General features: G+C 41.1%; 1 protein-coding gene and 1 long non-coding RNA gene across 8 annotated transcripts in view; one reads left to right on the forward strand and one right to left on the reverse strand.

The window, feature by feature from the left end:
• Positions 1–23175, forward strand: part of CDH10 (cadherin 10) — a 376032-nt gene that overhangs the window by 255639 nt on the left and 97218 nt on the right. The gene's annotated exons all lie outside the window — the stretch shown is intronic.
• On the reverse strand, positions 3454–4941 carry LOC310681803. The gene is made up of 3 exons (XR_014513635.1): positions 4570–4941; positions 4368–4459; positions 3454–3698 (listed from the first exon to the last, which is right to left on the reverse strand). It is a non-coding gene; the product is annotated as an uncharacterized lncRNA (long non-coding RNA).

Consider the following 23175-nt stretch of genomic DNA (forward strand, 5'->3'; position numbering starts at 1 on the left):
TTTTGAAAGATGACATAGGCCTCTTGCAGGTTAATATTGAATATATACTAGAACAGGGCTTTGAACCTTGTTTCGAATCTTGCCTCCCCTACAGAAACTTGAAATTGCACCCCTGCTGGTGACCCAGGGCATTGCATCAGCCATGTGGAGAGTCATAGCCCTGTAAAGGAGAGAGACATCATAGCAAAAATAGTCCTTGCTCTCTGGTGCAAGTTCTGGTTAAATATACACCTCTTGCAGTTTTAAAGTCTTATGCACTTTTACTTTTTTTTTGGGGGGGGGGATTCCTCCTCTGATAGAGAATGTGCTACATAGCTGTCCATTAATGCTAATCTTCAGCTAGTGACAAAATGCAAGCATAAATTTTAAAGGACGTTGGCGGGGGAAGAGAGAGAGAGAGAGACTAATGGATACATGGGGAATGAAGTAGTTTCGTTTTATTTTCAGTAAGTCATAGGCCAGATCTACTTTTCTGGAGATTAGCTTTGACTATGAATATCTACTGCAGGTAGAGTTAATTCTTAAAAAAAACAAAAAAAAAAAAAAAAACTAACAACCTGAGAGCATTAATACTTATATAGACATAGATTTAGATTATGCACAGTTTTGACATGTTCTTCTTTGCCTTAACTGGCCTTAGATGAGCTTACTGCTTAAAATAGACTGAACAGAATATTATGGCATGGGAACTAGGTGAGGGAAGATGCAAGGGTGATCCTGACTAGGGGTATTTAGGTAGATTTATGCAATAAGCTACTAACAGGGTGACAGTGTATTTTAGGAGCCAGTGTGCCATACCCAAGCATTTCAAACTGTGAAATTTAAATGCATCCTTCCAGCTTCCTAGGATTGCCGCAGAGGGTGCACTCACTTGGCACAACTCTGTGTAGCATGAGCATGTATTTGCATCTACTTGTCACATGGGATGCGGGTGGCGCTGTGGGTTAAACCAGAGAGCCTAGGGCTTGCCGATCAGAAGGTCGGCGGTTCGAATCCCCGCGAGGGGGTGAGCGCCAGTTGCTGGGTCCCTGCTTCTGCCAACCTAGCAATTCGAAAGCACGTCAAAGTGCAAGTAGTTAAATAGGTACCGCTCCAGCGGGAAGGTAACCGGCGTTTCCGTGTGCTGCTCTGGTTCGCCAGAAGCGGCTTAGTCATGCTGGCCACATGACCCGGAAGCTGTACGCCGGCTCCCTCAGCCAATTAAGTGAGATGAGCGCCGCAACCCCAGAGTCGGTCACGACTGGACCTAATGGTCATAGGTCCCTTTACCTTTACTTGTCACATGCCAACTTTATGCTTTCAGGTGCATCACCAAGGCATCCCCACCCCATGCTTTTCAGATGGCATGGGAGCTGCTGCAGCACTGCCAATTCTTTTGCTGCCAGGGTAATATGGGGCAACCTCAGCCACTTACATGCCAATGCAGAGTGGCTACAAGTACCACATGGCAGAGACAGTCCTCTATTTCAAAGTATCCTCTCTGTTTGAAGGACTGTCCAATCCAAATCTGGTTTGAAGCAAAGAACCAAGAACAGGGCCTTGAAGTTGCACACAGAGAGAAGAGTTTTTTTGTCAGCCTTCTTAAATGCATTCCTCTCATTTGAACTGACCGGAAGGCTGCCAAACATCCCCTTCCAGAATAGACTTTGCTCTTGTGGTATGAATACACCAGATACAATACACCATATAATTTTGGACTGCCCTTTCGTCAACATTCTTCGGAGAGACCTACTCACGGCCCCTTTGAAGCTTAAATTATCTACTTGCAAAGGATTTGTAATCCAGTATCTGTTGAGGGATTATATACCCGGAACTACTGAGATTGTTTTAGGATATTTAGCCAAGATCTTTATAGTCAAATTTAAAACAACTTAATTTTACTTAATGGTGGCTACTGAATCTTTTACATGTTTTGTGTGTTTAAAATATCTGGATTACCAACGTTTTATGGATGGTTGGGTTTTCCCCCTCTTTCTCTCTCTCTCTCTCTCTCTCTCTCTCTTTTATGATTTTATTGTCTAAATTATGCCAATAAAGGCTGAATGAATGAAAGGATGGATGAGTAGACAGAGTGGTCACAGGTCATTCAACCATCACCACGTGTGATGGATTCTATTTCTTTTCAAATTATAGTAGGTACTTTAAAAATGTGTAGCTATATATAGCCTATGTGAATTTTATGTGCACCTGTGACCTCCTCTTGCATGCATGAGGCATAATTGGCCACTCTGTGCCAGCACCAATGTTCTTGAAATTGGGATGCTGGCATAAAGAGCAGTCATAACTTGAACTCCGAATTGGACAGGTTCACAGTGATGCTGCTGACATATGAAGTCCTGAGCGACTTGCGACCTGGCTATCCAAGAGAATGCATTGCCCCTTACAAACCTGTCCCTTCAGTTATACCTGGGGAGGTCACTTCATTGCTGCAAATGCAGCTGTTTGACTTCACCCTTGGAGGCGTACTCCATTGTCTCTCGAGACAGACAACAAGAGATCAGGACTTCCTTGTACTTCAGTCATCTGCACATGTATATCTTGTGGCAATGGGGGGGGGGGTATTTTTTGCTGTGGCATCACTTCACCCCTGAAGGATGACAGGCTTCAATCTTAGTTGTATTTCAGGGCTTGTTGATGAAGACCTATATAGTGGTACCTCAGGTTACAGACGCTTCAGGTTACAGACTCCGCTAACCCAGAAATAGTACCTGGGGTTAAGAACTTTGCTTCAGGATGAGAACAGAAATCGTGCGGTGGCTGCGCGGCAGCAGCAGGAGGCCCCATTAGCTAAAGTGGTACCTCAGGTTAAGAACAGTTTCAGGTTAAGAATGGACCTCCAGAACGAATTAAGTTCTTAACCTGAGGTACCACTGTATAGTCAACAAAACACCTGCTGATTTAAATGGCCAGTTTTAAGTGATTTTTATACAGTTGTACCTTGGTTTTCGAACAGCCTAGTTCTCGAACGTTTGGCTCCAGAACAATCAAAACCCGGAAGTGACTGTTCCAGTTTTCAAACGTTCTTTTGGAAACCAAACATTCAATGGAGCTTCCGCAGCTTCCGATTGGCTGCAGGAGCTTCCTACAGCCAAACAGAAGTCATGCTTTGGTTTTCGAAGGCTTTGGAAGTCAAATGGACTTCCAGAACGGATTCCATTCGACTTCCAAGGTACAACTATGTTGATATGCTTTCTTCTGTGGATTGTTGCTATAAATTTAATTCCTTGTTTTGCTAATGTACCTTGTACACTGACCAGAGATTTTATAATGAAGGGCATCAAATAAATATTTGAAATCAATCAATCATATCACTGAACTACATGATCTCTCAAATTTGCCAGCTAGCTTTTCACACACATACACAAACACACAACTCGCTCCACACGATCTCTGAGCAAATTAAGATGATGGGTATCTGGGAGTCTCACCACAACTATGTTCTTTAGCATACAAAGCAGCATTGTAAATAGTAAAAAATGTACTTCTTTTTTTTAAAGGAAGAGAAGACACATAAGATTTGAGACCCAGTGCAAAAGCTTCTGACAGTACCTTTGCATCTAATTTTCTGTGCAGGATTACAACCTTGAATCTTTTTCAGCTTTTACGAATACGCTGGTTCAAAGGAGAATGATTTATGCATATATTTCTCTTAAGGAGTGCATGCCTCTATACTCACAGAGAGACTTTTCTGCAGAGCCCTGAGAAATAAGAATTGAAAACTGAATGATGATCTGAAGTACTGTAGAAATAATCCTATTAAAGGTTTGCTACCTATACATATTCAGACTAATTCAGAAGTCTGTGCTTTGAGTAACAGAGATCAGGATGCCAGAGCCGGTTTAAATTGGATAGAAGAGAAGGAGAAGACGAAAGATCATGTGGATAAAATTACAAAATTGTATTTGTCTGTCGCCTTAAATTATGTTTGTGGTGCAGCCAGATGCTTGAAACCCTTCATGTTTTTGCAGTTATAGGAATACCATAAAAGAGGGTGTGTTTACAACAAAAAGTGGTTCTTAAACAATTTCCCCCCCCCCCCAATTGCCTTGTACTTTTCAAAGCCCAGATCCAATGACAAGGAGCTCTTGCTTATGTGCAATCCAGTTTTCATTTTAATGTATTAGAAATAATTTTGCTTAACATTTATATGGATACTTTATTCACCAAAATATTGTAGGGATTGTGATGCAGTTCCAAGGAAAAAGGCTATTGCTGTAATGTGTGAGTGTGTATGTGTGTAAATGAGACAATTTACATTATCGCTGGGTTATAGAAATTGCAATTTGTCTTTTTCTGCGTCTTGTCGTAGGATAACAAGACTAGCTAAATTCTCATTTAAATCAATCCTTTCTTCAAAAGTCACTTACCTTTAAGCCATGCTAATGTTACATTCTTTGGCTACCCTTGAAACCTCTCCCTGAAGTCAACCATTTCCCATACATACAGTCTTACTGTTTCTCTGAACACACACACAAAAGGGAAACATTAAGCGTGTTAAATGAATCTAAATTAGGCATTATAGTGGCATGTCAGAGCAGGCAGGGTTATGTTAATAATGTATTGACCCACCTGAAGGTGAACAATAGTGTTTCCTGATGAAATTCCCATCAAGGTTTCTTTCTTGTTTCCTCCTTTAAGGTTTATGATTTTAAATCCTTTGGTGCCATCTTGTGGTCTGCATAACAGTTTTTGAGAGGAACATGTTTTGAGGAGTATGTAACTATCAAATTCTTTTTCTTAATAAAAAAAAGTCATCTGTAACATATCATAGGATGGAAGATGTGTCTTATTGTAAAAATTCTGAAAATATGATGATGACTCCAGGAAAAATATAGAAATCGATAGGAGTTTCTCAGGCCTGATTCAAGCATCATCTTTGTGATGTGTTCGCCTCTCATTGTGTTTGGCTCCCACATTGCCTCTGTGCCACTTGACTTTTTGCATCATGTGGATTGTCAGAGTTGCCTAGGCAATGCCCACAACAATGGCAACAAAGAGCACTAGAGTGGGACCAGTGGGATGGGCAATACTTGCATGATTTCACTGACAATGGGATGATAAAGGAGTCATTTTGGACTCACAGCTGTCCATGGAGGCACAGGTCAATCTGTAACTGGCTATATTACAATAGTGCTACTGATTTTAATATGATTGGTCTCATATATCCGTATGAAGAAGTTAAAGCTGGAGAAAAGGGCATCCTAATTGCTTTATCTTAACTCTGGCTCCGGCTTGGTGGAACGCTCTGCCTCATGACACCAGGGCCCTACAGGATCTGATTTCTTTCTGCAGGGCCTGTAAGACAGAGTTGTTCCGCCTGGCCTTTGGCTTGGAGCCAATTTGATTCCCTCCCTCCCTCTCTTTCTTTTTTCTCTTCCTTCTCCTCCTGCGATGTGGCTACATTTTAATATTTTAATGTTCCATTATTTTAATGTTGTATTTTATTTTTGTTTTTAAGTTGTAATCATTCATCTTATTTTTATTATTGCTTGTAAGCCGCTCTGAGCCCGGCCTTGGCTGGGGAGGGCGGGGTATAAATAAAAAATTATTATTATTATTATTATTAATTGCAGATAAGAGTGTTTTACAGTTGCTTGCCTGCTTGGTCCTTATCTTTAGCAATAGGCCTATGCAGTGTATAATGCAGGACTCATAATTAATGTTCATAAGAACATAAGAAGAGGCATGCTAGGTCAAGTCCAACATTTCCTTGCCACAGTGGACAACCAGGTACTCATGAGAAGCCTACAAACCGTGCATGCTCCTTCTAATATCATCTCATTACAGAAGTTTGCAATGTAATTCCACATCAGGTGGGAAATGTTGACTGTTCTTAATTAGGCTAGTGGGCCATTATGAATCTGAAACATGAGTTTCAGTCCCAGAGCTAAAATTTCAATTTCTAACCTCATGCTCTCTCAAAAACCTAGTGATAAATAGTTATATAGATCAGATTACAAACCTTCAGTGTTGGGGATCACTGAACCTTTGTGCTTGTAATATATTATGACGCACAAACTAAATAACTGTAGTATAAGGTAAAGGGACCCCTGACTGTTAGGTCCAGTCATGGCCGACTCTGGGGTTGCGACGCTCATCTCGCTTTATTGGCCGAGGGAGCCAGCGTATAGCTTCTGGGTCATGTGGCCAGCATGACTAAGCTGCTTCTAGCGAAACAGAGCAGCGCACGGAAACGCTGTTTACCTTCCCATCGGAGCGATACCTATTTATCTCCTTGCACTTTGACGTGCTTTCGAACGGCTAGGTTGGCAGGAGCAGAGACCGAGCAATGGGAGCTCACCCCGTCGTGGGGATTCGAACCACCGACCTTCCGATCAGCAAGTCCTAGGCTCTGTGGTTTAACCCAGAGCGCCACCCGCGTCCCTAACTGTAGTATACAATTTTTTTTAAAAGTTAAAGAAGGTATTTGTCTTTTCCTTTAGTTTTTGGGGGATGTTTCTCAGTGAATCAGTCTTCCAAATGGAAGAGAAAACTAGCAACTTTCAGTCCCTCACTTCACCAGATATGTAGGTTAAATACATTCTAGGCAAATCAGCCTAGACCATCCTCTTTCAAAGGTCATCTGTGTTGCTTGTTCTAGAGTTTAATTCTTCAGTGTCTGTTGAAACCTCTACAAAAGTCTTGTGCATGGGTCATCAAACTGAGGGCAGTATGTCAGAAGGACGTATGGTAGGGAAAATGTTGACTTCTGAAAAGAATAAAAAAAGGCTGAATTCCTTCATTTCATCTCTACACTCAGATATTCTGCAACTATAATTCCCAGTATTTTTTCTTGTTGGCATGGGACATATTTGTAGAAATATATAGGTTAAAATACTCTGCTCCATACCCCCCGCTTGGATCTAGCTGTGCTTAATGAAGCATTCTCAGAATGATGTACATATCAACCCTGTAATATAATGTTTCCTTGCTATATCACCGTTCCTGAAACCAAGGAACCAAGTTTCTCTTTTCTGTGAAAATTGTTTGCAATAGTCTAATTGCCAGGACTCTACCTGACCCGTTCAATTTGAAGGGCACATAAATATCCATTGAAGGGAAAACTCTTGGAAACTTCATTTGTTTCAGAAATATCTCAATGTTTGTGGATGTTGCTTTCCTTTATTACAGCTGACTGCTTAGCCAGAGGCTACACATACAGAAAGCCAAACAGGAATAAACCAATATTAACATGCAGATGCTTGCTAGTAAATGTGATATGATACAACATCTGGCATTTCAATTTAACATGGGATTTTCAGTTTATAGGTTACATTTTCTCACCCCGGCAAAGTTCTCTTGACAAAATATGACCCTAATTCCTGTTTATCTGCCAAGCCTTCAGAAATATGCATATGTATATAGCTCTGTGAGAGAGAGCTGGAAACTGGTTTATAGACTCCCAGTAAATGAAGCTTGCATTCTGCAAGCATAGATGCAAAGAGTTTGGATACTACTGGAAATTCAGCCTCCTCCAAATCCAACAAAACATGGCAACACTACATCTTGTGTTAAGTTTTTACTTGCTTTGTGCTAGAATACTGACTGCTATTTTGTGGTAATCTTTATGCTGCTGAAGGGTGTGTGTGTGTGTGTCTGTGTGTGTGTGTGTGTGTCGCCCATATTCAGACTCTTGAAAGAACCAGTGCGTCTTGGGTTATTTTAGTTTTCTGGGTAGTGTTGAAGTACCATGATGATTTTAGGGTCTGTTTCTTTCCCACTTATCTTGAAGGCGAAGGCTCTTTTAGATTGCTAGCATTAAAGGACACCCCCCCCCCAAAAAAAAAAACAACAACAACAACTATCTGCCTTTAATTATCCAAATATCATAAAAAAATATGGATGGAATACAGTGGTATCTTGGTTCCTGAATGGCTTGGCTACCGAATGGCATCCGTATTAGCCTCATCTCCCTACTACTTCATAAGTAGGGATGCAGGTGGCACTGTGGTCTAAACCACTGAGCCTCTTGGGCTTACCGATCAGAAGGTCGGCGGTTCGAATCCCCGCAATGGAGTGAGCTCCCATTGCTTTGTCCAGCTCCTGCCAACCTAGCAGTTCAAAAGCACGCCAATGCAAGTAGATAAATAGGTATCACTGTGGTGGGAAGATAAATAACGTTTCTGTGCACTCTGGTTTCCATCACAGTGACCAGTTGCACCAGAAGTGGTTTAGTCATGCTGTCTATATGATCCAGAAAGCTGCCTGTGGACAAACGCTTGATCCCTTGGACTGAAAGCGAGAAGAGTGCCGCAACCCCATAGTCGCCTTTGACTGGACTTAACCATCCAGGGGTCCTTTACCTTTTTTTACCTTTACTCCATAAGTACCCAGGGTGCACAGGGCAAGTCTATGCCTCCCTGCTGCTTTCAGATACCAACCCTACTGCAAAATACAATGTTGCCAGGTTCTGCATAGCAGTGATCAAAATTCGTCCGATGATGACCTGTGCCACAAACTGGATTTAATGAACACTCATATCAGAGTGCTTTGTAAACTGATAGCCATAGCCCTTTATATACTAACCTTTTATGCTCTTCCACATCCATTTAATGCTCCTAACCCTTCTTTTAGCTTCTTTTAGCTTCCTTTTATATATACCTTCTGTTTGAAGAATTTTAGCTTTCCAAAATGTTTTACAGATTTTTAATGATTGTACCCCACCCTACTTATGCTGGTCTATGACCGTAGTAAAGATTTGATTGATTGATTGGTTCTTGAACAAATCTGCTCCCAAATGTTGCAAATCTATTCCTGTTTGCAAATGTTTTTTGGAAGCCGAATATCCGTTTTGGCTGTCAGCATTGTTTCTGGGGCCAATCAGCCAATCAGAAGCCATGCCTTGGTTTGTGAACATTTTGGAAATCGAATGGATTTCCAGAATGGATTGAGTTTGGGAACCAATGTACCACTGTATGCTGCTTTCAATCTAGATTGATTTTAGGTGGATGTAGTTATTTTAGACACAGTTGAAATGCTCCCCTTGGTTAGATTATCCATGCCTTTTCCTCTTTGCATTGCCCCGAGTGAAGAACGAAGAAAGTGGTGATTGCTATCATAGTCTACACCCAACCACAACATCATTGGGCGGACCCCCCCCCCCCCCCATTGCCAGAACCACCTGCATCTGTTTTCAAATGAACACACTGCAGGGTGATGCAGAATCAATGCAGTGAGCCTTCTCCCCACCGCCACTCCAATAACTAAATCAGTTTCTCAATAAGTATTCTTCAGAGGGATAGAGGGGAGATACAATGGAATTAGATTGGGTGTGGGCAACCTAGAAGCGGGATGCGGTTGGTGCTGTGGGCTAAACCACAGAGCCTAGGACTTGCTGATCAGAAGGTCGGTGGTTCAAATCCCCGTGATGGAGTGAGCTCCCATTGCTTGGTCCCTGCTCCTTCCCACCTAGCAGTTCGAAAGCACGTCAAAGTGCAAGTAGATAAATAGGTACTACTCTGGCAGGAAGGTAAACAGCGTTTCCGTGCGCTGCTCTGGTTCGTCAGAAGCGGCTTAGTCATGCTGAACCAGAGGCTATACACCGGCTCCCTCGGCCAATAAAGTGAGATGAGTGCCGCAACCCCAGAGTCGTCCGCGACTGGACCTAATGGTCAGGGGTCCCTGTACCCTTTACCTAACCTAGAAGCAAAATACCAAGTCCTCAACCTCCATTGATTCTGGAATAGAATGTATCTATGTAGCCACAGGTTGTTACTGTATCACTCTGAGTCCTTTCAATTTGGAAGTGGACAAAGTAAAGCAAGTGATTTTGCAGCAGAATTCCCTTGCTGCTACGATCAACATGCAAGCCTGACCTGAAAGCTTTTACAGGACTTGGGTAGTGCCACATGGCCCTGTTACAGGCTTTCCATTTCATTTTCTGTATTTATTTTATAATCAGGCTTTCTGCTGTGCCATATGCGCTACATGCCTTACCAAACATCCCGCTTGTCAGTAATATTTGCGGCTAGGCTGAAACAGAATCAGATTTTTACATATGGAGCCCCTTTGGGAAGAATGGAGTTTACAAAGCCCAGATGTCATCAAACAGCAATCCCGGGGCACATTTAGTTCCCCTGGTGTGATCGTGGCTGCCGTCTCAGATATGATTTGATTCTATTTCTTGTGGTCCCAAGCTGCCCAGTGGGAAACTCAGGAAGTTCCAATAGTTCTCTCCATTTTGTTCTCTTAACATTGCTCGCTTGCAAGCGAGCGAGAGAATGAATGAATATACTTATGCAAAGTGAGCCCAGCTCTCTCGCTGGTGATTTCTCTCTTTGACAGCCTCAGCGCCGTATTGTAATGTTCCACGACGCACTGATTCTGCAGACTTTCAGAAACAGAAAAACTAGGAAAGATGTGAGTAATTTGAGGGGCAACTGGCATGTCAGACAGAGATTTTGAGATTTTGAGTCATGTGGTTCATTAACTGTCTTGGCCAGTTATCAAATTATCAAAACAAAAGGTTCCCAAATTAAGCACTGGGAGGGGGGGCTATTACTTAAGCCATTATCTTTCCAAAGTTATAACAAGACTTAATTAATGGAGGCTGGAGTACGGGGTTGCTGGTGTGTTTCCCAAAATTTTAACAAGCAGAAAACCTCATCCGCTCCCCCAATTAGTAATAGCCAAACAAAAAGAGTTATAGCTAAGTAAGGCTATGTGTTGAATGGGAATGTAATGAGAAGCACACAAACCAAGCCTTATGAGGAAGAGTTGAAAGAGTTTCGTATGTTTAGCCTGGAGAAGAGAAGACTGAGAGGTGATGTGATAGCCATCTTAAAATGTCTGAAGGGCTGTCACATGGAAGATGGAGCAAGTGTGCTTTCTGCTGCTTCAGAGGGTTGTTGTTTAGTCATTTAGTCATGTCTGACTCTTCGTGACCCCATGGACCAGAGCACGCCAGGCACTCCTGTCTTCCACTGCCTCCCACAGTTTGGTCAAACTCATGTTAGTAGCTTTGAGAACACTGTCCAACCATCTCGTCCTCTGTCGTCCCCTTTTCCTTGTGCCCTCCATCTTTCCCAACATCAGGCTCTTTTCCAGGGAGTCTTCTCTTCTCATGAGGTGGCCAAAGTATTGGAGCCTCAGAAGGTAGGCCTAGACTAATGGATTTCATTTACAAGATAGGAGATTCCAGCTAAACATTAGGAAGAACTTTCTGACAGTAAGAGTTGTTTGACAGTGGAACAGACTTCCTCGGAAGGCTGTGGACTCTCCTTCCTTGGAGGTTTTTGAAACAGACATTGGATGGCCATCTGTCAGGGTATCTTGAGCTGTGATTCCTGCACTGCAGAGCTAGATGACCTTTAGGATCCCTTCCAACTCTGCAATTATGTGATTCCATGAGAAACACTGTGGTGTGAAATATTGTTGGAGTTGGGTTTTAAATGGGGGAACTTATAAGTCAAAGTCCAGCATTTGCACAATAGCTCACCATGCTTGATTTTTTTAAAAATAGGAAGAAAGGATCAGAATAGGGCTGACAGAAATTGTAATAGCAAAGTGCAATAGCTGGACTCTGCATGAAGAACAAGAGCTAGGAACAATTTGTAAAAGCTGGCAATTATTTAAATGGAGAATTGTGTCACTTGCTAAAATTGGGTATTGGAGAAAATTGTCCTGAAAATATAATGCCAATGTTTGGGAAGGCAAAAATATCTGAGGGTGAAATGTACATCCATATGAGTGAGTATGAATGGGGAAAACTGTGAAAAAGCCAAGTTTGTTCTTTTGAATAGGGAATGATATGCAATCAAGTTAATTATGCATGCAGTATGTAACATGTGTAGAAACCATTCTGGAACTGCAAAAATCATACCATTGTGAAAATCAATTATCCTTTTGGTGGATAGCGGTTCTGAACATTGTCAATATTCATGAGATCAGAATCGTTGAATAAAATAGTGGGAAGGTTTGGTACTTCCCGAAGGTGCAGGGTGTTTGTCAAACACGGATGATGGAGAATTTCAATTCAGTTTGCATTTAAAAGTAAACTTTCCAAATTGGCATTTTCCAAAACAGCATGCAAACCAAAACACTGCTATCACTCAAAATTTACTCTTATCTGTCTATTGCGGTACACTTCTCCAGCCAAGCCATTTGCAAAAATAAAAAATGCATATATTATGGTAAGTGTACAAATAAGTATGTTGGTGAAAATAGCATACAAAAAAAGCAATATATTAGGGGAAATCGCTTTGCAAAAATGTGTATTCTAAGCAAAATTGTGTATTCAAACATGTATAGTTGGGGAAATTCACACAAAAAATGTTGGTGGCTGTTCATGAGGACTTAAAAAATTGCTAAGTGGTGTAGAAATGTGGAGAACTGAACTGAAAATTGGAAGAAGAATAAAGAGAAACAGAGAGAAACCAGAATTGGTGTATTTGGCCACCCCTATCCCTGAGAAGTGCAATTTATTAATGTTATCATTTATTTATCAGGAATATTTATAAACTGCTAAAGATAGTGTCACAATAATACGCAGCAATGAAAACAATTAAAAACAGATGAACTTTTCTAAAACACACACACAAACACACACCATCAAGCAGTGCCCACAAGTCAAGTCACTCTTCCAGGCCAGGAAAGCCTGTAAAAATAAAATGGGTTTTTAAACATTTAACAAGATGTAGGTATCTGGTCCATGGGGTCACAAAGAGTTGGACACGACTAATCGACGAAACAACAACAAAGGTATCGATGAGGAGGAGGACATATTTTTGTACTCCTCCCAACTGACTGGGTTGTCCCAGCCAGTCTGGGCAGCTTCCAACAGAATATACCTAAACACAACATAACTTCATCCACTAAAACCTTTCTGATCCAGGACGGCCTTCAGGTCTGATGGGAGGGCATTCCACCCATCCACTCAGTAGGGTGGGTGCCACTACAGTGGTGCCTCGCAAGACGAAAAGAATCCGTTCCGCGAGTCTCTTCGTCTTGCGGTTTTTTTCGTCTTGTGAAGCAAGCCCATTAGCGGCTTAGCGGCTTAGCGCTATTAGCGGCTTAGCGGGCTTAGCGGATCAGCTGTTAAGCGGCTTAGTGGCTTGGGGAAAAGGGGGGGGGAGGAAAAAAAACCCGCAGGAACTTGCAAGACATTTTCGTATTGCGAAGCAAGCCCATAGGAAATTCATTTTGTGAAGCACCTCCAAAATGGAAAACCCTTTCGTCTAGCGGGTTTTCCGTCTTGCGAGGCATTCGTCTTGCGGGGCACCACTGTACTGAGAAGGCCCTCTGCTTGGTTTCCTGTAACCTCACTTCTCACAGGGAGGGAACCACCAGAAGGCCCTTGGAGCTGGACCTGAGGCTGAGTGATGGGGGTGGAGATGCTCTTTCAGGTATACAGGACCAAAGCCATTTAGGACTTGAAAGGTCAGGAACAACACTTTGAATTGTGTTCAGAAATGTACTGGGAACCAACATAGATATTTTAGGAGAATTGGGCCTTTCTAATTTCAATCAGATACGTGTTCTACAGGGCAGGTGCCATTGCACTGGAGGATCAAGTTTTAACTACCATGGGCTGAACCTCCAGCACACGTAGCACCTAAAGAGACTGTAAATGACCATGGTGCTTAGCAAATATATTCTTCTTCTTCTTTGGAGATCACTCGTAGCCCAGTAAGATTGTCTACCATGAACACGGTCTTAACAGTGAGTCCGTAAGTGACTGTGGAGGCCAATTCTGGATCCACATGTTCTTCCACATGGGGTCATAGGTTTCCAGATGGGAGTTGATCACAGTGAGGGTTTGCCAAGTGTGTCTTCCTCTTAGCACATTTCTCCCTTTCTTCCTGAGTTTGAGCATCTTCAAAGTCCATGACACCTTTGGTAAAAGCTGTTCTCCAACTAGAGCGATCATAGGCCAGTGTTTCCCAATTGCCGGTGCTATCTTACATTTTTTATTTGCCTTGTGAGAGTCTTTAAACCTCTTTTGTTGACCACCAGCATTACGCTTTCCATTTTTGAGTTCGGAATACAGTAGTTGCTTGGGAAGACGATAATCAGGCATCTGAACAACATGACCAGTCCAAAGACTAGGGAAATATATAGGGAGTAAGATGTTCGCTGAGATATCCTGATCCCAAGTTGCTCAGGGCTTTAGACAGTAACACTGGATGTTGCACTGCAAGCTGTTGTGACTGATGTGATGTTGAAAGTAGGTTTGCAAGGGGAGACGCACAATTTGCAGGAATGACCAAGACTACAGCCCTCTGTCAGTCCTTCATCCGTAGTCAAACGATCTGGATTTAAGGAATTTTCTCAGCAGTGGACAGGGGCCAACCCTTATTACAAACCATGCCACCATCTTCTAGATTAGCTCCTGAACCTAATGTACGGGCAGCCTAACATAGAGCACGTTGCAATAATCCAATTGCCAGGTTACCAATTCATGGGTCATGGTTGCTAAGCAATCTTTGTCCAGGAACAGCTGTAGAATCTTGCCAGAGTTCTGTCACAGTTACTGACTTGGAGATGCCATGCATGCTTTGATAAAACTCTTTCCAACGAACAATCAGAATCTTCCAATTATTCTAGACACCTGCTGAATATTGTTACACACTAACATATGGTGACCCGATTTTGTTGGCTTCTTTTTTTCTTTTCTTTTCCAATTGATGCTGTTGTTCCCCATAATTAAATATATTTTGTGCAACTTTGTTTCCTTTGCTACTCTTGTTCTGAATAGCTGAGTTTTGTGATTTCTTCCAATAAGTCACTGTGTTTTAGAAGGAGGTGGAGGAAAACCAGCTTTTCTTTGAAATCTAATTGTACTAATCATCTCCTTTTGAAAGCAAACTTGCATTGGTCTGTTGATAATTATTAGGACACGATCCAGCAGACTCTAAGCACTTCTATGTGCTTTAGAATTTAATGGGAGCGGATTACTGAGCTCTCCCTGAAGTTAGGAGAAAAAAGTGCCTGAATCATGTCCCTACTTAGCAACTTTGAATTAAATGTGATTTGAAAGGGCTGAGCTACACTCTTAAATTCAAAGTCACCCGTTATACTGAAGACAAGACATTCTTCTCGTAATAGTGGCACCACTGATGTATTTATATAGGATAATCTCCTGTGTATTTCAGACTGCATCTCTTCCATGTGTTTGGAACTGTTCCACTTTCCTTTTGACTACACAATATATGTAGGCATTGTGCAGGGTTGTACAGTCATGCCCTCGAGCTATATTTCCCGTTGCCCATAATGGTAAAAGGTACTCCTCAAAAACTTGTAGTTTAAAGTGACAATTTAAACCGCAAGTCTAGCCAAGCAAGCTACCTTTAAACATAATAGGAGTGGATCTTTCGGCAGTCAAATTATACTTAACCCTGCAGGGCATGGGGGAAAGTAGGTAGGCTTTTTGAGCAGCTGATGCTGAATCTCGGTCAAGTGATTTCCCCCTCTCCCCTAGAACCGTAATTCGCAAATGCTGGTGTCATCGGGTGGGTTCGGATGGAGGTGATGTTGACTACACAAGCAGGTTTCAAGTTGCCATGCTGCATTCCACTTTCAAGTTGTCATGCTGCATTAAAGAACTAAAGGGTTATCTTTAAATGGCCAGTGCAAGTGAATAATGCAGCTACCTTAGGCTTGTTGATAGCTTTGTAGCATTCATGCTGCTTGACTGCTAGTGGTTCGCAGAGCTCTCGTAAGGCCACTTATATAGAGAGAGATGGATAGAAGTTAAGTGTTCACAGAGAGCTGGACTGTCTCCGTTCGAAAACAACAACAGGGCAGACTTTGGTCTTTCCAATTTCCGTTGTGCCCTGTGCAAGGCCCAAATTTGGCATGCCACCTCTCGCCTTCCGTTCTGTTTATTTCATCATGTCATGGATGTGACACCATGTTATGCCCCTGCCCAGTTTGGCAGAACGGGTCACATTGGCCTAAATCCACCTCTGACAACAACTCCCCCCCTCCACACCAACCTGCTAGTAGTAGTATTGCAACAAAAACCCTCTAACAATGAAAAAGTGAAAGAGCATTCACAGATTTGCCATTTTTATGTTCTCTTTTCTCAAGGATCTGCACGTGATGTTGTGAGAGGGGAGAACATTGGAGAAGCAAATAATAATAATATATTTATACCCTGCCCATCTGGCTGGGTTTCCCCAGCAACTCTGGGTGACTCCCAACAGAATAATAATAATAATAATAATAATAATAACATCAAACATTAAAAACAGGGCTGCCTTCAGATGTCTTCTAAAAGTCAGATAGTTGTTTATTTCCTTGACATCTGATGGGAGGGCGTTCCACAGGGCGGGCACCACTATCAAGAAGGCCTTCTGCCTGGTTCCCTGTAGCTTCACTTCTTGTAGTGAGGGAACTGCAAGAAGGCCCTCAGAGCTGGACCTCAATGTCCAGGCTGAACTATGGGGGTGGAGATGCTCCTTCAGGTATCAAAGGGGAACCTTGAGTAAAAGAAAGGACTGCTCTGGGGATAAATTGTTAGAGATCGCTAATTGGTGACATGGGTGGTGCTGTGGTCTAAACCACTGAGCCTCTTGGGCTTGCTGATCGGAAGGTGGGAGGTTCCAAACCATGTGATACAGTGAGCTCCTATTGCTCTGTCCCAGCTCCTGACAACCTAGCAGTTTGAAAGCACGCTTCCCACAGTGGTTGGAAGGTAAGTGGTGTTTCCGTGGGCCCTGGCTTCCATCACGGTGTTCAGTTGTGCCAGAAGCAGTTTAGTCATGCTGGCCACACAACCCAGAAATCTGTTTGTGGACCCATGCCAGCTTCCTCAGCCTGAAAGCAGAGATGAGCGCTGCACCCCATAGTCGTCTTTGACTGGAGTTAAATATCAAGGGTTCCTTTACCTTTTTACTTGTATAGCCATGCAGAGACCTGATTTTGAATTCTTGGGGGACAAATTACAATGAGACACAATTCATTTTGTCCCTTTTGCTACAATTGTGCATGGAATATACTTTTTTCAAACTAGTACATGAGGTTGATAGTAATTAACAGCACAGAGGGCGTTGTGAGAACGAGTTAATTAGTGAATATTCTGCAACATCCTTTGATAGTATAAAGTGCTACATCCATGCTAAAGTCTCTTACAATGATTTCTTTCATCCTTCTGATCCTTTTTTTCTGTTTGAAATGCAACTCTTGCCTTGATTACTTCTTTCAAACAAACTTTTACAAAGTTATGATACTGAAAATGCAAATCACTAGATACAGTTAGTATAATCTGCATTAGCACTTAGAGTTGATATAAGGCCCTAGCTATCTAGACCCAGAAACTGACACTGTTTGGGTTCAACAGGCCTGAAATGCTGACTCCATATAGCTCAACATCAGGTGGTCATGCTATAACATATTCTGAGGGTAGCTCAAGAAGGAGGCTGCTTGTTCACCTCACTGTTGGAAAATGTCATTATTATTATTATTATTATTATTATTATTATTATTATTATTAATTTATTACTTATACCCCACCCATCCGGCCTCCCCAATGACTCTGGGTGGCTCCCAAAAGAATATTAAAAACAAACAAATAATCAAACATTAAAAACTTCCCCAAATAACCCTAAAATTACTTTTGGCATAATGAATGAATGTGAGAAATAGACCTTATATTGCAATAGTTGGGACTGCAGCAGCATTGTAATAAATGTAACCTTTCATTGGATCTTGGGGTAGTAGATACTATGCTGATAAATACATTTGACTCAACCCTGTTTTGACTAATTGTTAATGGTGGTTGGTCGTTTTTGGACCAGGGGGTGGAATGAGTGGCTTGTTGGCTAAGTGGGGGTGAAGCCAGTGAGTTATTCAAAATTATGGCAATGATAATATCTTAATGATGAAGATGATTAATGAAAACATTGATTCAGTGACAACTAATATAATTATTGTGTCATTACGGTGAAGTTGTATACAATGGGGAAAAACAGCACAGAAGTTATCTTCCACCCTTAATGTACCTGTCACAGGCCCCTGCCCTGAGCAACTTGAAATCTAAAATTCAACACAGAGGAAACAGAAAGGGAAATAGATTCAATTTGGTTCTCCGGACCCATACTCGCTAAAAATTATTCCACTGGGGTTTACTTACTTCTGAGTAAAATGAATAGAATTGTGTTAGTAACCACAGCTAAGTCATACCTTCTCAATATAATTAACCTATACATATGTGAGAACATCAGACCTATAAAGAGCAAATGCTACCTTCAGGAACAGCTATTTTCATTTAAGCTACATCTGGCTTATTCCCTGGTACACAGATCTAGAAAACAGAAGCAGAGTGTCAGAAGAAATAGTCAATGACCAAAGATCTCCAAAGTTCCTTTAAGAAAAAAAATTAAGTCCATACTGCAAACTGTAAGCTCCTATTGTTCAGATAAAAAGACACAGGAATTGGAGAATTACAAAAAGCTGAAATGTTTTTTGGGGAAGCAATATTAAGGAATATTATATGTTGACTGATTAACATTCTACAGCCTTTAAAATGTTTTTCTTTTCTTTTCTGGAAAGGAGGGTTAATATTTTGTTGTTTTTGTTCTAACTGATTATTTGTGCTTTTACCTTGTTATTTTTATATTGTGAACGATCCTAAGATCTTGTGATGAAGGGCAGTATACAATGCTTTTTTTCTGGGGGTTACGCAGGGGTATGCATACCCCTAAGCATTTTGTGAATCTTTGTACTTTTGTCCATTTACTGTATTTATTTTTCCTGATGTGAAGTATAAAATGGTGATTTTCTTGAGTCAAAATGAGAGTACCCCTAAAAAAATAATTTAAGGGGGGGAAAGCACTGGCAGTATATAAATCATCATCATCATCATCATCATCATCATCAGTTCCAAGTAGTGTAATAGCAAGTTCCCTAATCACTACTCCTCTGGTGCAGTCAGTCAGATATTCACACAAAATATATTTAAGCTTCTTATGTATTATAGAAGTAGGGATTGACTTAAGTCAAAATCCCTTCCGTGTTTGATCAAACACACAGGTCAATACACAGCTCCATCTCCCCAACCAATGTAAAATTGGGGATGAAAGTGTGAAACAACTGCACACTTGCCCTATTAACTGGATTACCAATGCTAGGATGTCTGTGTCGTCAACTACTGCTTTTTGAGAATGTCTATTGTAAATTAACATGATAATGTTAATGATAACCACCCTGGTGCTATCTGTACTTCTCTGGTCTTGTTGTGTTCGACGTCCTTCCCAACCAGGGATCTGTGTTCTTGCAAGTTAGGATAATGCTTCACACATCTGAAGAAGTGGATTTGCATATGCCGCAATAAATTTGCTAGTTTTTTAAGGCACTAGAGGATTCTGTTGTCACAAGGTCTCCTGCTTCCAGGCCCATCACAAAGGCCTGTTCCTGGACTTGGGAAGAAAAAAAAATAGCAACTCTTGAAAGTACTGTTAAGATTTCTTTGTTTTAATTACAATAATTTATCCTCAGTGAGATTCAATCATCTTGCATAAGCCCATATAACATTTTCAGATCCTTTAATTCTGAAAGAAGCGTGAGTCAGAGAGAAAGGAAAAGTCGAAAGGATAGAGAATGCTAATAAGCATGTTCAAACAGCCAAAGGAAAACACAGGCCCTCCGCTGGTGATTTAGATTTACAAACTAAGCAGCACTGTGCACAAAGCATTCAAACTGCAGGTTAAAAATTCTAGGAATCTTCACAGAGATCATAAGAAGACTGGGAAAGACGGGAAGACCTGCTCCTCTACCAACATATTCACAAACGCAGAACTCACTCCTCTTCCTTCCCTTTACCACACCCCAGTTTTTCCTGGGGATCAATGCTACCCAAGGCCCACTTTCAGTATCCCGGCTCCTCTAATTTCTACTGCACTCATCCTGAGGTGACAAAGTCTGCCTTTGTGAAAGAAGCATTGCAGCTACCATTTTGAAATTTGGCGGGCTTCATCTCCTCAGAAGGTTCGACAGTGTCGGTGAATTGCATCCAGTTTGGATAATAATGAAGTTATAGGCTCCCCGACCCCTTTTTATGAAAGAAAGAATCAAACTTTAAAGGTGCCTTGCATGAAAACCCCCTGTGTGCTTCTGCCTACAATTTGGCAGGCTTAGTCTATTCTGAAGTGACTACTGGTCATATAAATTCATGCTGGTGGTGCTGTGGTCTAAACCACTGAGCCTCTTGGGCTTGCTGGTCTGAAAGTCAGTTGTTCGAATCCCTATGATGGGGTGAGCTCCCATTTCTCTGTCCCAGCTCCTGCCAACCTAGGAGTTTGAAAGCACAGCAGTGCAAGTAGATAAATAGATACCGCTGTGGTGGGAAGGTAAACGGCATTTCTGTGCGCTCTGGTTTCCGTCACGGTGTTCTGTTGTGCCAGAAGCGGTTTATTCATGCTGGCCACATGACCCGGAAAGCTTTCTGTGGACAAACAGTGGCTACCTTGGCCTGAAAGTGAGATGAGTGGCACAACCCCATAGTCACCTTTGACTGGACTTAATCGTCCAGGGGCCCCTTACCATTTCTTTACCTATAAATTCACACACTTTGGCCGGAAGGGGAAAAGTTAGAGCTTTTTTCAAATTCTCCAGTATAGTATATTTTCATAGTTCAAAGTGGAGAGAGCACAGAGCAACTCAGACACAAATAGGTTGTTGTTTCTTTTCAAAATAATGAAAATAACAATGCGCAGATCTAGATACATATTATCCTACATCACTGAAATTAACATTCTGTAAGAATTCTTTTATTTGCAATGAACCTACGCAGCCTTCAACACACACTTTTGTTGGTTTGATTTCTAGATTGTGGCTTTCCCTTTTGTTAAAAAATGACTCATGTGCCCAATGTTTCTCTGGAGAATGCAATCTTTCATTGTAAAGCTTCTTAAAGGATAATTTCTTAATGGAGTACATGCAGATATAAGCACTCCTAATCTCCCATTCTCCCTCTTTCCCTTTTAAGCATACTCTGGAGACTAGTGACACACTGATGTAAGGCACATAACTAGTAAGCTACCTGATATTACATACTTGGTTTAGCAAATTGCTGCCAAGTGATGCTCCATATCCCTCCCCCCACTGTGACTTTCGTCTCCTTTTCTGGATTTCAGCATCATTCTTTCTAAGTTCAAAATGGTTCAGATGTGGCATGGATTCTGCCAGCATTCCCCCCATAGTTCTAACCTGGAAGTTTTACATTGCAATATAAAAATAAGATTATCGTCCCTATGGATCGATGCCTATTTTACTTCTGGAAAATTACATGCAGTCAAATATTTGCAAGATGCGCAACACACACAAACTTCCCAGCTGAGCAATTTTCCTACCCCTTATCCAAAATGCTTTTGTTTCCCTTGAAATTCATCTGTTGTTGTCGCTCAGGCAGTCCTTCCACAGTTGGATTTTGCCGTAGAAAATGCTTGCACAGATGCGTGCACACACTGAAGAAATTCCGCTAGTTTAAAGCTTTTCTTTGTTTTTGTTTTTTTTTAGTAAATCTTTTTTAGTTTAAAATACAGACACAAAAGATTATTTACAACAGAAGCAAATAAGAAAAAAGAAAGAAAAAGAATCAGGATAAAGGAAGAAAAACAAAAACTGTATACAAAAGGATAACAATCAAATAAAATTTTTGGGTATAATACTTCCAATTGTCTTATTATACTATTTATATCGTTGCGGTTTTCTCACACAGCTTTGCATTATATCATATATTTTCATATACTCCAGCAAAATATTTGTTACATTTTTTTTACTTACAGGTATCATTCAAGTTCTGCTAGTATGGTATTATTTGTACAGTATAGCCTTAGCTTTTCTTTGTTAATAAGATTTCGTGAAGAGGAAAACCCCAAGCTCACTTTAGAGTACTTTTTGGACTTCCACCAGGCCTTTGGTCAGGTGCAGCCTGACTCCCTCTTTTGGCAATCTTTACAAAACTTTAGTTTATGGTTGCCATCAATTTTGATTTTAATTAATTTTATAATGTTTTATAATGTTGCACTATTTTAGTGTTGTTAGCCACCCTGAGCCCGGCTTCGGCTGGGGAGGGCGGGATATAAATAAAAGTTGTTGTTATTATTATTATTATTATTATTATTATTATTATTATTATAGTGGGATTTGTAAGCCTAGGCCAATGTAATGGCTAATATTATAAATATAACAAGGAGACAGTATACGTGACCCCAAAGGATGCATTTTGCATTCCTCTTTAGCTAAGACCTGAACCGGCTTCAATTAGATTGTGTTAGCCCTTGGATTTAAAAACCTGTTGATGCTTGTGCAGCAGGTTTTAGCAATTCTCCTCTCGACACCCTTCCCCAAGTCTGACATTCACTGGATTTGAGATATTGATTATCGTGACTCTAGAAATCACATTGCAGGGTGGGTAGGTATCATATTGACTTGCAATTTTTCTGCACATCTCATAGCTCTAATTTTCTAACCTCCCTGAGCATGACACTTTCTTTGCCTTCCAGTTGAGTATGATTGGGTGGTAGCATACATCCCATTGAGATTTGGAGCTGGAGAAGATTGAGGCAGACTGACTGCAAGCCCAGCAATATTTGAATATGGGCATATAAATGCAAGAAAACGATTATCCTGGGCCCTGGGAATGCTTAGTTTGTTTCTAGGGATGGACAAATCTGTCCATTTTTCAGTTTCTCATTTTCCCAGTTATAAATTCAATCCTCCACCTCAGTTTGAAATTTCTTTTCTTTTAAAAATCCTCATGAAAATTCACCAGCACTTCAGTATCGAGTTATCCTAATACACATTGGTTCTATGCAATTTCTCTGATATACACATATTTGCAAAGCAATGTTTTAACTTACTTTCACTAATATAGGCACTTTTATGCAAATATTATCCCGGCAAATGTGTATGTACTTCTGTACACAATACCTGGCTCGAGAACAGCGTCACAAAATTCAGAGAGATACGAATTTCCAAGGATGGGTGTGTTTCAGTTAGCACATTTTTTCAGAAACTGCAAATTAGTTAGATTCACCTTTTTATCTGAACAGAATCAAATTTCTTCCCCTTCCCTAGTTCCTAATGAATACTCAGTTGCATACACAATCTAACTCTAATGCATCTTGTCAAAAGTTTATGATGGGGGAATAAAGGGAGGCTGAACTCATTTAGACTCCTTGAGCCTCCTCTGCACTTCAAAAAATACTTGCTTAAAGTTTATGAAGGGGAATA

This window comes from Podarcis tiliguerta (genome assembly GCF_965153285.1).
Source record: "Podarcis tiliguerta genome assembly, chromosome: 7".
In the NCBI taxonomy this organism is placed as follows: Eukaryota; Metazoa; Chordata; class Lepidosauria; order Squamata; family Lacertidae; genus Podarcis; species Podarcis tiliguerta.